Genomic DNA, 14,355 nt, shown 5'->3' with positions numbered 1-14,355 from the left:
CTATTTCCCATGAAGTGGTGGGACCGGATGCCATGATATTAGTTTTCTGAATGTTGAGCTTTAAGCCAACTTTTTCACTCTCCATTTTCACTTTCATCAAGAGGCTTTTGAGTTCCTCTTCACTTTCTGCCATAAGGGTGGAGTCATCTGCATATCTGAGGTTATTGATATTTCTTCCGGCAATCTTGATTCCAGCTTGTGTTTCTTCTAGTCCAGCGTTTCTCATGATGTACCCTTCATATAAGTTAAATAAACAGGGTGACAATATACAGCCTTGACGTACTCCTTTTCCTATTTGGAACCAGTCTGTTGTTCCATGTCCAGTTCTAACTGTTGCTTCATGACCTGCATACAGATTTCTCAAGAGGCAGGTCAGGTGGTCTGGTATTCCCATCTCTTTCAGAATTTTCCACAGTTTATTGTGATCCATACAGTCAAAGGCTATGGCATAGTCAATAAAGCAGAAACAGATGTTTTTCTGGAACTCTCTTGCTTTTTCCATGATCCAGCAGATGTTGGCAATTTGATCTCTGGTTCCTCTGCCTTTTCTAAAACCAGCTTGAATGTCAGGAAGTTTACGGTTCACATATTGCTGAAGCCTGGCTTGGAGAATTTTGAGCATTACTTTACTAGCGTGTGAGATGAGTGCAATTGTGCAGTAGTTTGAGCATTCTTTGCATTGCCTTTCCTTGGGATTGGAATGAAAACTGATCTTTTCCAGTCCTGTGGCCACTGCTAAATTTTCCAGATTTGCTGGCATATTGAGTGCAGCACTTTCACAGCATCATCTTTCAGGATTTGGAAAAGCTCAACTGGAATTCCATCACCTCCACTAGCTTTGTTCGTAGTGATGCTTTCTAAGGCCCTCTTGACTTCACATTCCAGGATGTCTGGCTCTAGGTCAGTGGTAACACCATCGTGATTATCTTGGTCATGAAGATCTTTTTTGTACAGTTCTTCTGTGTATTCTTGCCATCTCTTCTAAATATCTTCTGCTTCTTTAGGTCCATACCATTTCTGTCCTTTATCGAGCCCAACTTTGCATGAAATGTTCCCTTGGTATCTCTAATTTTCTTGAAGAGATCTCTAGTCTTTCCCATTATGTTGTTTTCCTCTATTTCTTTGCATTGATCACTGAAGAAGGCTTTCTTATCTCTTCTTGCTATTCTTTGGAGCTCTGCATTGAAATGTTTATATCTTTCCTTTTCTCCTTTGCTTTTCACTTCTCTTCTTTTCACAGCTATTTGTAAGGCCTCCCCAGACAGCCATTTTGCTTTTTTGCATTTCTTTTCCATGGGGATGTTCTTGATCCCTGTCTCCTGTACAATGACACGAACCTCATTCCATAGCTCATCAGGCACTCTATCTATCAGATCTAGGCCCTTAAATCTATTTCTCACTTCCGCTATATAATCAGAAGGGATTTGATTTAGGTCATACCTGAATGGTCTAGTGGTTTTCCCTACTTTCTTCAATTTAAGTCTGAATTTGGCAATAAGGAGTTCATGGTCTGAGCCACAGTCAGCTCCCGGTCTTGTTTTTGCTGACTGTATAGAGCTTCTCCATCTTTGGCTGCAAAGAATATAATCAGACCCAGGGCCCCTCATCTATGCTAATGAAACATTTCAGTTCTCACACTCTCCTCTTTAGCTATCACCTCTCCTCTAAATTCTGACTTGAGTTACTCTTATTCTATCATTAAACCTCCTTGAAAAACCTTTTTTAATAAAATCAGTAGATAATAAACTTCATCTAAAAGGGCCTTCAAATATATTAATTCCTTGAAATTACACAAATGTACATCAAGTCCTCCTGAATGGACTTTTACATTTGAAGTATAGCCAGTGACCCTGTGTAGCTACAGACCACAGGAAAGTGCTTGACAGAAAAGCACTGTCTAGAGTCTGCAGATCAAGAAGGAGAAAATTTTTGAAAACACAGAGGCTCTCTTAAAACCTCAGAAATGATATCACAGCAGTAAGCATATTTCTTCTCCATCAGAAGGAAAGCCTTGGCCATAAGGAACATTTTGTGCAACAGCCATATAGATAAAATGTTTTTTAAAAAGTTTCACATAACTGCAAGTTACTGCTTTTATATCATTGCTGGACATTGTGAAGTATGTTCTCTCTCTCTCTCTCCATAAATACCTCTTAATAAGCCATTACAGCCTATTTTTGGTTCAGTGGCCCTTTCCAATAGACCATCTGTTAGGCATGCAGTGTAGAAAGCCTAGCTTTGCAGACTGTATTCAAGTGCTGGATTTGCCTCAAAGAAGCCAAATGACCCTGGACCACTTGGTTGACATTTCCTCTTTGCAAAACAGCCAGATGAGTGGCTATGAGGACTGAAGTTCAAAGGAGAAACATTGGTAATTCAAACATCTCTAGGGGATGCAGTAAGTTAAAAGAGAAAGACCTATCAGGAAAAGAGATGGTTCAAAAGCAAAGATAGCATTAAGTGCCTCTCTGTATGCAGGAAGAGACAATGACAAGATTGATGCAAAGGATGCAACTTTTTTGTAAGATCGTGACAAAATGACTCAATTCATTAAAATTTATTATGCTCCAAATGTTTCAGATAGTATGTTGGGTATTTCTTTCAAAGGAGGAAGAAAAATATGTATCTATCTAATTAATTGTGATAAACACAAAGTGATAAATGATGCAGTTGGGATATAAACACAAGGTTCTTAGAGGACAGAGGAGGGAATAATTTATTTTTCTGGGAGATAGTTTTGGATGCTGGGAAATCTCAGAAAGGATCCATGAAGAAGGTGACATATGATAAACTTTGAGCAGAATTTTGACAGATGAAAAGGTATGAAAGGCAATGACAAGTCATTCCATGAAGAAAAAGATATCAGAAACTACAGAGAAGATAGGGCTATATTACTCAGAGTCTTACAGGTAGTGTAGCTCAGTGATTTTTCAGTCAGGGATCATTTTGCCCCCGGGGAACATTCGGCAATATCTAGAGACATGGGTGGAGGGGAGGAGTGAGAGCAAGGATGCTCCTGGCATCTAGAAAGCAGATGCTAGGGATGCTGTTAAACTTCTCTCAATGCCTAGGCTAGCCCCCCACAGCAAAGAACTATCCAGACAAAAATGTCAACAGTGTGACTGAAAAATTCTACTGTAGATTATGGCTTCTAACCCAAGTGTAAGGAGCACCATTCATGTTTTGAACAGGCTATTGTGAGAATTATTTTGGCCATTGTGTGAGAAACTGACCAGAAGGCAACATAACAGGAAAGTCTACTGGAGGCTACAGCAGTAGTTTCCATGATAATAACGGTGGTTTGAACTAGGATGTGGGGCTTCCCAGATGGTAAAGAATCAGCATGCCAATGCAGGAGATTTAAGAGACATGGGTTCAACCCTTGGGTCAGGAAGATCCCCTGTAGGAAGAAATTGCAACCCACTCTAGTAATCTTGCCTGGAGAATCCCCATGAACAAAGGAGTCTGGTGGGCTACAGTCCATAGGGTTCCAAAGAGTCAAACACAACTGAGGCTATTTAGCACACATGCACAAACTAGAATGTGACAACGGAGACAGAGAAAAGTAGACAGACTCAGGATATGTCCTGAAGTGAAGCAGGTCTGGACAATGGATTTGAAGAGAGTGACGAGGAAAGAAGGACATGCAGATTTTCAGATTTCACAACATGGAGCAAGTAAAAGGGAGACATTTGAAGACATACATTGTAAATACAAATTATTTCATTTCCAAAATATTTAAAGTTTAAAATTCATTTCATATAGACAAAACAAAATTCATTTTAGACAGATTTCATGTATCAGATACATGGATCTGGGGTTTGGGAAAGACATGTATAGTTTTGATAAAAATTGGAGGGTCACAGAAAAAGATATAATATTTAAAGATGTAGAAATGAATATTACCTTAAGAAAGTACAAAGCATGAGAAGAGGTCCCAAAACTACAAAATTTCACCATTAGGCATTGGGACAAAGAGCAAAGGAGAGAGAAAAGTCACTGCCAGTGGAGAAGGAACATAGTCGAGTGTGGTTTCATGAAGGCCAAGAGCTGTAATATTCCAAGAAGAAAGGAGGAAGCGGCCAACTGCCTCTAATGCTACTGAGAAGAAGGGGCTATTAGACTGGGAAAAGCCCATTGAATGTAACAATGTGGAGGTCACTGCTGGTATAGAAAGAGAGGTGCTTCAGTGCAGAAGCCAAATGGGAGTGGGTTGAAGATGAATGGAAGGTACCATAAATGAGTTTTGCTGAGCATTGCAATCCTGGCAAATAGCATAGGCTAAGAAATCCTCCCACCCCTGTGCTCCAGAAAGCACTTACTTGCAAAGAACCACCCTTGTCCATATAAGGCTCATAGATGTCCCTTGCTTATCTATAAGGCCAGGTGTGTCTCCTCCAAATTCCCAGTCTTTAACTAGTGTGTGTGTGTGCTCAGTTGTTCACTTGTGGCCAACTCTTTGCGACCCTATGGCCTGTAGTCCACCAGGTTCCTCTGCTCATGGAATTTTCCAGGCAAAAATACTGGAGTGGGTTGCCTTTTCCTTCTCTGGGGGATCTTCCCAACCCAGGGATCACACCCACATCACTCACATCTGCATTAGCAGGTGCATTCTTTGCCATTGTGCCACCTTGGAAGCCCCTCTTTGCCTTACAAATGATTAACTAAACTGCTTGTCCTCACTGATTAATCAGAACAAAATGCTTATTAACTACGCTTTGATCAAGATTCTTCCCTTTCCTTAGTTCTCACATGTTTGATCTACCTTCAGACTAAGCCAGCAGTCAGGTCCTCTTTAAAGATCTTGCCAAGAAGATAAGCTGGCCTCTGTGTAAAACATTCTGCCATGCTATTTCTTCATCCTATTTCCCACATATAGTTCTTTCTAGTCTTTTTCACTCCTCTATAACAGAAAAAATCCTTTTTGCCTAAACTTTGAGACTCATACAGATCCCATGACAACAGGGCCTTCCTGTTGCGATCATCTTTCTGAATAGTCTCTCTTTACTAAATCCAGTATTGTATTCATATTTGAAGGCAAGAAAATACAGACTCTATAGATAACTGTCACAAAACCCTTTCTTTAAAGGAGCATTTTAATGGAGGCACAACCCTAAGGGGAGGGCCTTGGGTTGAAAAGGTGAGAAATTGGGCAGAAAGTCAATAGGGTACATGGAGCATGACTAGGGTAAAGGAGAGAAATCCATTCCTATTACTGCAGAGTTACACTGGGGTTGATGAGCAGAGGTGGGAATGGCTTGTGGAACAGATGAGAGTCAAGCTCTTTGGTGTCTATTTGTTACTGCAGTTCAACAACACTGGGCATGAATACTAGTATCTTGCAGAAAGCCAACTAGGAGTTTGTCCAATCATGGCAGCCAGGAATAGCAGATAGGACACTATGCCAGGCTCAACTGGTCCTTGACTCAGTGACGTCTGGAAATCTAACCAGACAGGAGGTTAGGTATAAAGAATTAGACCACAGAGAGGCTGCTTCACCAAAGACAGTGAGGAGACCAAACACCCTACTGGGATGGTCATAGTCACCAGTTCCTGTGTACAGTGTTAGAAGAATCCAAGCCATTTGGTAGCCAGAGAGAAAGACAAAGGAAAATCTATAGACATTGTTTCTGAGGAAGTCCTAGGCTTGTACAAACTTAAAATCAATCAAAGGTGAGAAAAAAGAAATATTAGATTCACAACATACACACACACACACAAAACTGGACATCTAGAGGCCTTGCAACATTCCTGCCCATGCAGCCTTATAAACCTCTTTTTGGTCAGCCTGAAAGCTCACATTGGATTTCTCTGGTTACAACCAGTAGAGTTCTAAATCATACAAAATTACAACAGTCAAAAACCACTTATCCTCTGAACAACATTTATTTGGCATGCATAAAGCGAAATATGCCAGAAATATGAGAAAAAATTGACAGAAAGACTATTGTGGTGGAACTTCAGTACTTATTGTTCTGCAGTTAACTGATGAAGAAGAACAAATAAATAAGGATATATGTTCTGAAGACTAAAAATAATAAGGCTAAATTTCAGGAAACATATCACACTCAATACTTTATACAAATCGGTCTTCCATTCAGCATATTTTTGAGAGACTATTATACTTTGGAATTGTGCTAAGCAATAGGTTTTCTGTGGATCATAAATAAAAATCTTGCATTTACGGAGTTTTTAGTCTGGTGGAAGATACAGCCTTTGAACATAAAGCAAAGACAATTGTTATAATTACATTTTACAGACAAACTGCAAATTGCAATGAATGCTATAAAGGAAAAGTATGGGGGTGCAAGGAAAGAATATAAAGAGATTTTCTTTATATCAGATGACCTGGGAAGACCTCTCAGAAGAACAAGGCTTGTGGCAGGAGATGGAGTCAGCCAGGCAAGCACATAGAGACCATTTCCAGTGGAAGGGCACCATGCGCTATGGGTCTGAAATGAGAAAGACTTTGGTGTGTTCAAGGATTACAAAAAGACAGGGGCTTCTCTGTTTAGGTCACAGAAGCAAGAGGAGAGGAGGCCAACACTGCAATGTGTTCAGCTCTTGATTCTATCACCAGAGCAGAAGCAGTGAGTGGAGAACATTTCACAGTGCTAGGGGGAGGGGTGCAAACAGACTAATTTATTTGAGTCACCTGACCAACAGCTGGAAAATGGATTTGAAAGGAACAGGAATCAAATCAAGAGTGAAGGGCAGGTCTGGTGGGCTGACAGAGAGATGCTGACTGCTTGGAGGGTGGTAGAGACAGTGGAGTTACAAAGAGGCTGATGTAAAATAAGTCTTTGGTAGATTTGACAGAGTTTGGTAACAAATTGGATTTTTTTTAATTTATTTTTTATTGAAGGATAACTGCTCTACAGAATTTTGTTGTTTTCTGTCAAATCTCAACATAAATCAGCCATAGGTATACACATATCCCCTCCCTTCCAAACCTCCCTCCCATCTCCCCTCTCACCCCACCCCTCAAGGTTGACACAGAGATACTGTTTGAGTTTCCTGAGCCATACAGCAAATTGCCATTGGCTATGCTATCTATTTTATATATGGTAATGTAAGTTTCCATGTTACTCTTTCCATACATCTCACTCTCTCCTCCCCTCTCCCCATGTCAATAAGTCTATTCTCCATGTCTGTTTCTCCACTGCTGCTACCATTTTTCTAGATTCCGTAAATGTGCGTTAGAATACGATATTTATATTTCTCTTTCTGACTCACTTCACTCTGTATAACAGGTTCTAGGTTCATCCACCTCGTCAGAACTGACTCACATGCGTTCCTTTTTATGGCTGAGTAATATTCCATTGTGTATATGTACCACAACATCTTTATCGATTCATCTATTGATGGGCATCTAGGTTGCTTCCATGTTCTGCTGCTGCTGCTGCTAAATCGCTCCAGTCATGTCCGACTCTTTGCGACCCCACAAACGGCAGCCCACTAAGCTCCCCTGTCCCTGGGATTCTCCAGGCAAGAATACTGGAGTGGGTTGCCATTTCCTTCTCCAATGCATGAAAGTGAAAAGTGAAAGTGAAGTCACTCAGTCGTGCCCGACTCTAAGCGACCCCGTGGACTGCAGCCCAGCAGGCTCCTCCGTCCATGGGATTTTCCAGGCAAGAGTTCTGGAGTGGGTTGCCATTGCCTTCTCCATATTCTAGCTATTGTAAATAATGCTGCAATGAACAATGAGATACATGTGTCTTTTTCAACCCTACTTTCCTCAGGGTATATGCCTAGGAGTGGGATTTCTTGGTCATATGGTGGTTTTATTCCTAGTTTTTCAAGGAATCTCCATACTGTCTTCCATAGCAACTGTATCAATTTACATTCCCACCAACAGTGCAAGAGCGTTCCCTTTTCTCCACACGCTCTCCAGCATTTATTGTTTGTAGGCTTTTTCATGATGGCCATTCTGACTGGTGTGAGATGATATTATGGTGTTTATTTGTGTTTCTCTAATAATGAGTGATGTTGAGCATCTTTTCATGTGTTTTTTAGCCCTCTGTATGTCTTCTTTCGGAGAAGGCAATGGCACCCCACTCCAGTACTCTTGCCTGGAAAATCCCATGGAAGGAGGAGCCTGGTAAGCTGCAGTCCATGGGGTCACTAAGAGTCTGGCACGACTGAGCGACTTCACTTTCACTTTTCACTTTCATGCATTGGAAAAGGAAATGGCAACCCACTCCAGTATTCTTGCTTGGAGAATCCAAGGGACAGTGGAGGCTAGTGGGCTGCCGTCTATGGGGTCGAACAGAGTCAGACATGACTGAAGCGACGCAGCAGCAGAAGCATGTCTTCTTTGGAGAAATGTCTATTTAGGTGTTTTTCCCACTTTTTGATTGGGTTGTTTATTTTTCTGGCATTGAGTTGTATAAGCTGTTTGTATATTTTGGAGATTAGTCCTTTGTCAGTTGTTTCATTTGCCATTATTTTCTCCCATTCTGGGGGTTGTCTTTTCACCTTGCTTATAGCTTCCTTTGATGTGCAAAAGCTTTTAAGTTTAATCAGGACCCACATGTTTACTTTTGTTTTTATTTCTATTACTCTAGGAGGTGGGTCAAAGAGAATCTTGCTTTGATTTATGTCACTGAGTGTTCTGCCTATGTTTTCCTCTAAGAATTTTATAGTTTCTGGTCTTACATTTAGGTATTTAATCCATTTTGAGTTTATCTTCATGTATGATGTTAGGAAGTGTTCTAATTTCATTCTTTTACATGTAGCTGTCCAGTTTTCCTAGCACCATTTATTGAAAAGGCTGTCTTTGCCCCATCATATATTCTTGCCTCCTTTGTCAAAAACAAGGCACCCACAGGTGCATGGATTTATTTCTGGGCTTTATATCCTGTTCCATTGGTATATATTTCTGTTTTTGTGCCAATACCATACTGTCTTGATGACTTTAGCTTTGTAGTGTAATCTGAAATCAGGAAGGTTGATTCCTCCAGCTCCATTCTTCTTTCTCAAGACTGCTTTGGCTATTTTGGGATCTTTTGTGTTTCCATATGAATTGTGAAATTTTTTTATATTGTTCTGTGAAAAATGCCATTGGTAATTTGATAAGGATCACACTGAATCTGTAGATTGCTTTTGGTAGTATAGTCATTTTCACAATATTGATTCTTCCTACCCAGGAACATGGAATATCTCTCCATCTGTTCATGTCATCTTTGATTTTGTTCATCAGTTCAATTCAGTTCAGTCACTCAGTCATGTCCGACTCTTTGCAATCCTATGAATCACAGCACACCAGGCCTCCCTGTCCATCACCAACTCCCAGAGTTCACTCACACTCACGTCCATCGAGTCAGTGATGCCATCCAGCCATCTCATCCTCTGTCGTCCCCTTTTCCTACTGCCCCCAATCCCTCCCAGCATCAGAGTCTTTTCCAACGAGTCAACTCTTTGCATGAGGTGGCCAAAGTACTGGAGCTTCAGCTTAAGCATCACTCCCTCCAAAGAACACTCAGGGCTGATCTCCTTCAGAAGGGACTGGTTGGATCTTCTTGCAGTCCAAGGGACTCTCAGGAGTCTTCTCCAACACCACACTTCAAAAGCATCAATTCTTTGTTGCTCAGCTTTCTTCACAGTCCAACTCTCACATCCATACATGATCACTGGAAAAACCATAGCCTTGACTAGACGAACCTTTGTTGGCAAAGTAATGTCTCTGCTTTTCAATATGCTATCTAGGTTGGTCATAACTTTCCTTCCAAGGAGTAAGCGTCTTTTAATTCCATGGCTGCAGTCACCATCTGCAGTGATTTTGGAGCCCAAAAAAATAAAGTCTGACACTGTCTCCACTGTTTCCTCATCTCTCTCCCATGAAGTGGTGGGACCAGATGCCATGATCCTAGTTTTCTGAATGTTGAGTTAGATAAGTTTAATCCTAGATTTTTAATTCTTTTTGTTGCAATACTGAATGGGATTGGTTCCTTATTTTCTCTTTCTGATTTTTCATTGATAGTATATAGAAGTGCAAGTGATTTCTGTGTATTGATTTTGTATTCTGCAACCTTGATAAAATAATTTTATGATACTATCTTTAGGGTTTTCTACATACAGTATCATGTCATCTTCAAATAGTGAGAGCTTTACTTCTTTTCTGATCCGCATTCCTTTTATTTCTTTTTCTTCTCTGATTACTGTAACTAGGACTTCCAGAACTATGTTGAATAATAGTCGTGAAAGTGGATACCCTTGTCTTGTTCCTGACCTTAGGGGGAATGCTTTCAGTTTTTCACCATTGGGAATAATGTTTGCTGTAAGTTTATCATATATGGCCTTTACTATGTCAAGGCAGTTTCCTTCTATGCCTATTTTTTTAAGAGTTAATCATAAATGGGTGCTGAATTTTGTCAAAGGCTTTCTCTGCATCTATTGAGATGATCATATGGTTTTTATCTTTCATTTTGTTAATATGGTGTATCACATTGATTGATTTGCATGTATTGAAGAATCCTTGCATCCCTGGAGTAAACCCAATGTGACCATGATGTATGATCTTTGTGATGTGTTGCTGAATTGTTTGCTAAAATTTTGTTGAGGATTTTTGCATCTATGTTCATCAGTGATATTGGCCTGTAGTTTTATTTGTTTGTGTTGTCTTTGTCTGGTTTTCATATCAGGATGATGGTGGCCTTATAGAATGAGTTTGGAAGTGTTCCTTTGCAATTTTTGAAAGAGTTTTAGAAGGATAGGCATTAGCTCTTCTCTAAATGTTTGATAGAATTCTGTGAATCCATCTGGTCCTGGGCTTTTGTATTTTGGGAGATTTTTTATCAAAGCTTCAATTTCAGTGTTTGTAATTGGGTTGTTCATAATCTCTATTTCTTCCTGGTTAAGTCTTGGAAAATTAAACTTTTCTAAGACCCTGTCCATTTCTTCCAGGTTATCGATTTTATTGCCATATAGTTGTTAATAATAGTCTCATAATCCTTTGTATTTCTGCATTGTCTGTTGTAACCTTTCCTTTTTCATTTATGACTTTCTTGATTTGAATCCTTTCTCTTTTTTCTTGATGATTCTGCTAAAGGCTTGTCAATTTTGTTTATCTTCTCAAAGAACCATCTTTTAGTTTTATTAATCTTTACTATTGTTTCTTTCATTTCTTTTTCATTTATTTCTGCTCAGATCTTTATGATTTCTTTCCTTCTACTAATTTTGAAAGGTTTTTTTTCTTCTTTTTCCAGTTTTTTTTTAAGTGTAAAGTTAAGTTGTCTATTCTATGTTTTTCTTATTTCTTGAGGTAGGATTGTATTGCTATAAACTTCCCTCTTAGGACAGTTTTTGCCTCATCCCATAGGTTTTTGGGTTGTCATGCTTTTATTGTCATTTGTTTCTAGAAACTTTTTTATTTCCCTTTTGATTTCTTCAGTAACCTGTTGGTTATTTAGAAACGTGCTGTTTAGTTCCCATGTGTTTGTGTTTCTCACAGTTTTTTTTTCCCCCCCTTGTAATTGATATCTAGTCTCATAGCATTGTGGTCAGAGAAGATGCTTGATACAGTTTCAATTTTCTTAAATTTACTGAGGTTTGATCTGTGAAGCAAGATGTGGTCTATCCTGGAGAATGTTCCATGTGCACTTGAGAAGAAGTTGTATGCTTCCGCATTTGAGTGGAATGTTCTGAAGATATCAATGAGATCCATCTCATCTAATGTATCACTTAAGACTTGTGTCTTTACTAATTTTCTATTTTGATGATCTGTCCATTGGTGTAAGTGGGGTGTTAAAGTCTCCTACTATTATTGTGTTACTTTCAATTTCTCCTTTTATGTCTGTTAGTGTTTGTCTTTGCCAAAGCTTTTGACTGTGTCAATCACCATAAACTGTGGGAAATTCTGAAGGAGATGGGCATACCAGACCACCTGACCTGCCTCTTGAGAAATCTGTATGCAGGTCAGGAAGCAACAGTTAGAACTGGAGATGGAACAATTGACTGGTTCCAAATCAGGAAAGGAGTACATCAAGGCTGTATATTGTCACCCTGCTTATTTAACTTATATGCAGAGTACATCATGAGAAATGTTGGGCTGGAAGAAGAACAAGCTGGAATCAAGATTGCGGGGAGAAATATCAATAACCTCAGATATGCAGATGACACCACCCTTATGGCAGAAAGTGAAGAAAAACTAAAGAGCCTCTTGATGAAAGTGAAAGAGGAGAGTGAAAAAGTTGGCTTAAAACTCAATATTCAGAAAATTAAGATCATGACATCTCGTCCATCACTTCTTGGCAAATAGATGGGGAAACAGTGGAAACAGCATCAGACTTTATTTTTGGGGGGGGCTCCAAAATCACTGCAGATGGTGATTGCAGTCATGAAATTAAAAGACGCTTACTCCTTGGAAGGAAAGTTATGACCAACCTAGACAGCATATTCAAAAGCAGAAACATTACTTTGCCAACAAAGGTCCATCTAGTCAAGGCTGTGGTTTTTCCTGTGGGTATGTATGGATGTGAGAGTTGGACCATAAAGAAAGCTGAGCACCGAAAAATTGATGCCTTTGAACTATGGTGTTGGAGAAAACTCTTGAGAGTCCCTTTGACTGCAAGGAGATCCAACCAGTTCATCCTAAAGGAGATCAGTCCTGAGCATTCATTGGAAGGACTGATGTTGAAGCTGAAACTCCAATATTTTGGCCACCTGATGTGAAGAGCTGACTCATTGGAAAAGACCCTGATGCTGGGAAAAATTGAGGGCAGGAGGAGAAGGGGATGACAGAGGATGAGATGGTTGGATGGCATCACCGACTCAATGGGCATGGGTTTGTGTAGACTTCGGCAGTTGGTGATGGACAAGGAGGCCTGGCATGCTGCGATTCATGGGGTCTCAAAGAGTCGGATACGACTGAGTGACTGAACTGAACTGAGTGTTTGTCTTATGTATTGAGGTGCTCCTATGTTGGGTGCATAGATATTTACAACTGTTATGTCTTCCTCTTGGATTTATCCCTTGATAATTATGTAGTGTCCTTCCCTATCTCTCGTAAACTTCTTTATTTTAAAGTCTACTTTGTCTGATATGAGATTGCTACTCCAGCTTTCTTTTGCTTCCCATTCGCATGGAATATATTTTTCCATCCTCCCACTTTCAGTCTGTATGTGTCTTGAGGTCTGAAGTGGGTTTCTTGTAGACAGCATATATGTGGTTCTTGTTTTGGAGTCCATTCAGCCAGTCTGTGTCTTTTGGCTGGAGCATTTAATCCATTTACATTTAAAGTAATTATTGATATATGTGTTCCTATTTCCATTTCCTTAACTGTTTGGGGTTGATTTTGTAGATCTTGTCTCTTGTATTTCTTAACTATATAAGTCTGTTTAACATTTGTTGTAAAGCTGATTTCGTGGTACTGAATTCTCTTAACTTTTGCTTGTCTGAAAAGCTTATTTCTCCATCAATTTTGAATGAGATCCTTGCGGGATATATTCATCTTCATTGTAGATACTTTCCCTTTCAATACTGTAAGCATATCCTTCCATTCCCGTCTAGCCTGCAGAGTTTCTGCTGAAAGATCAACTGCTAATCGTATGGGGTTTCCCTTGTATGTTACTTGTTGCTTTTCCCTTGCTGCTTTTAATATTCTTTCTTTGTGTTTAGTCTTTGTTAGTTTGATTAGTATGTGTCTTGGCATATTTCTCCTTGGGTTTATCCTGTATAGGACTCTTTGTGCCTCTTGGACTTGATTGACTATTTCTTATTCCATGTTGGGGAAATCTTCAACTATAATCTCTTCAAAAATTTTCTCATATCCGTTCTTTCTCTCTTCTTCTTCTGGGACCCTTATAATTCGAATGTTGGTGCATTTGATATTGTCCCAGAAGTCTCTGAGACTATCTTCAATTCTTTTCATTCTTTTTACTTTATTCTTCCCGTTAGAAGTTATTGCCACCATTTTATCTTCCAGCTCACTGATTCGTTCTTCTGCTTCAAATATTCTGCTATTCATTCCTTCTAGAGTGTTTTTAATTTCGGCAATTGTGTTGTTTGTCTCTGCATGTTTATTCTTTAATTCTTCTAGCTCTTTGTTAATTGATTCTTTTTTTTCTTTTTTTTTTTAATTTAATTTTTTAACTTTACAATATTGTATTGGTTTTGCCATATATCAACATGAATCCACCACAGGTATACACGTGTTCCCCATCCTGAACCCTCCTCCCTCCTCCCTCCCCGTACCATCCCTCTGGGTCGTCATTTAGAAAGATGGTAACAATAACCCTGTATATGAGACAACAAAAGAGACACTGATGTATAGAATAGTCTTTTGTTAATTGATTCTTGTATTTTCTCCATTTTGCTTTCAAGGTTTTTGATCATCTTTACTATCATTATTCTGAA

The sequence above is a fragment of the Bos indicus genome, chromosome 11 (assembly GCF_029378745.1).
Source record: "Bos indicus isolate NIAB-ARS_2022 breed Sahiwal x Tharparkar chromosome 11, NIAB-ARS_B.indTharparkar_mat_pri_1.0, whole genome shotgun sequence".
Lineage (NCBI taxonomy): Eukaryota > Metazoa > Chordata > Mammalia > Artiodactyla > Bovidae > Bos > Bos indicus.
Note: the sequence above shows the minus strand (reverse complement) of the source record.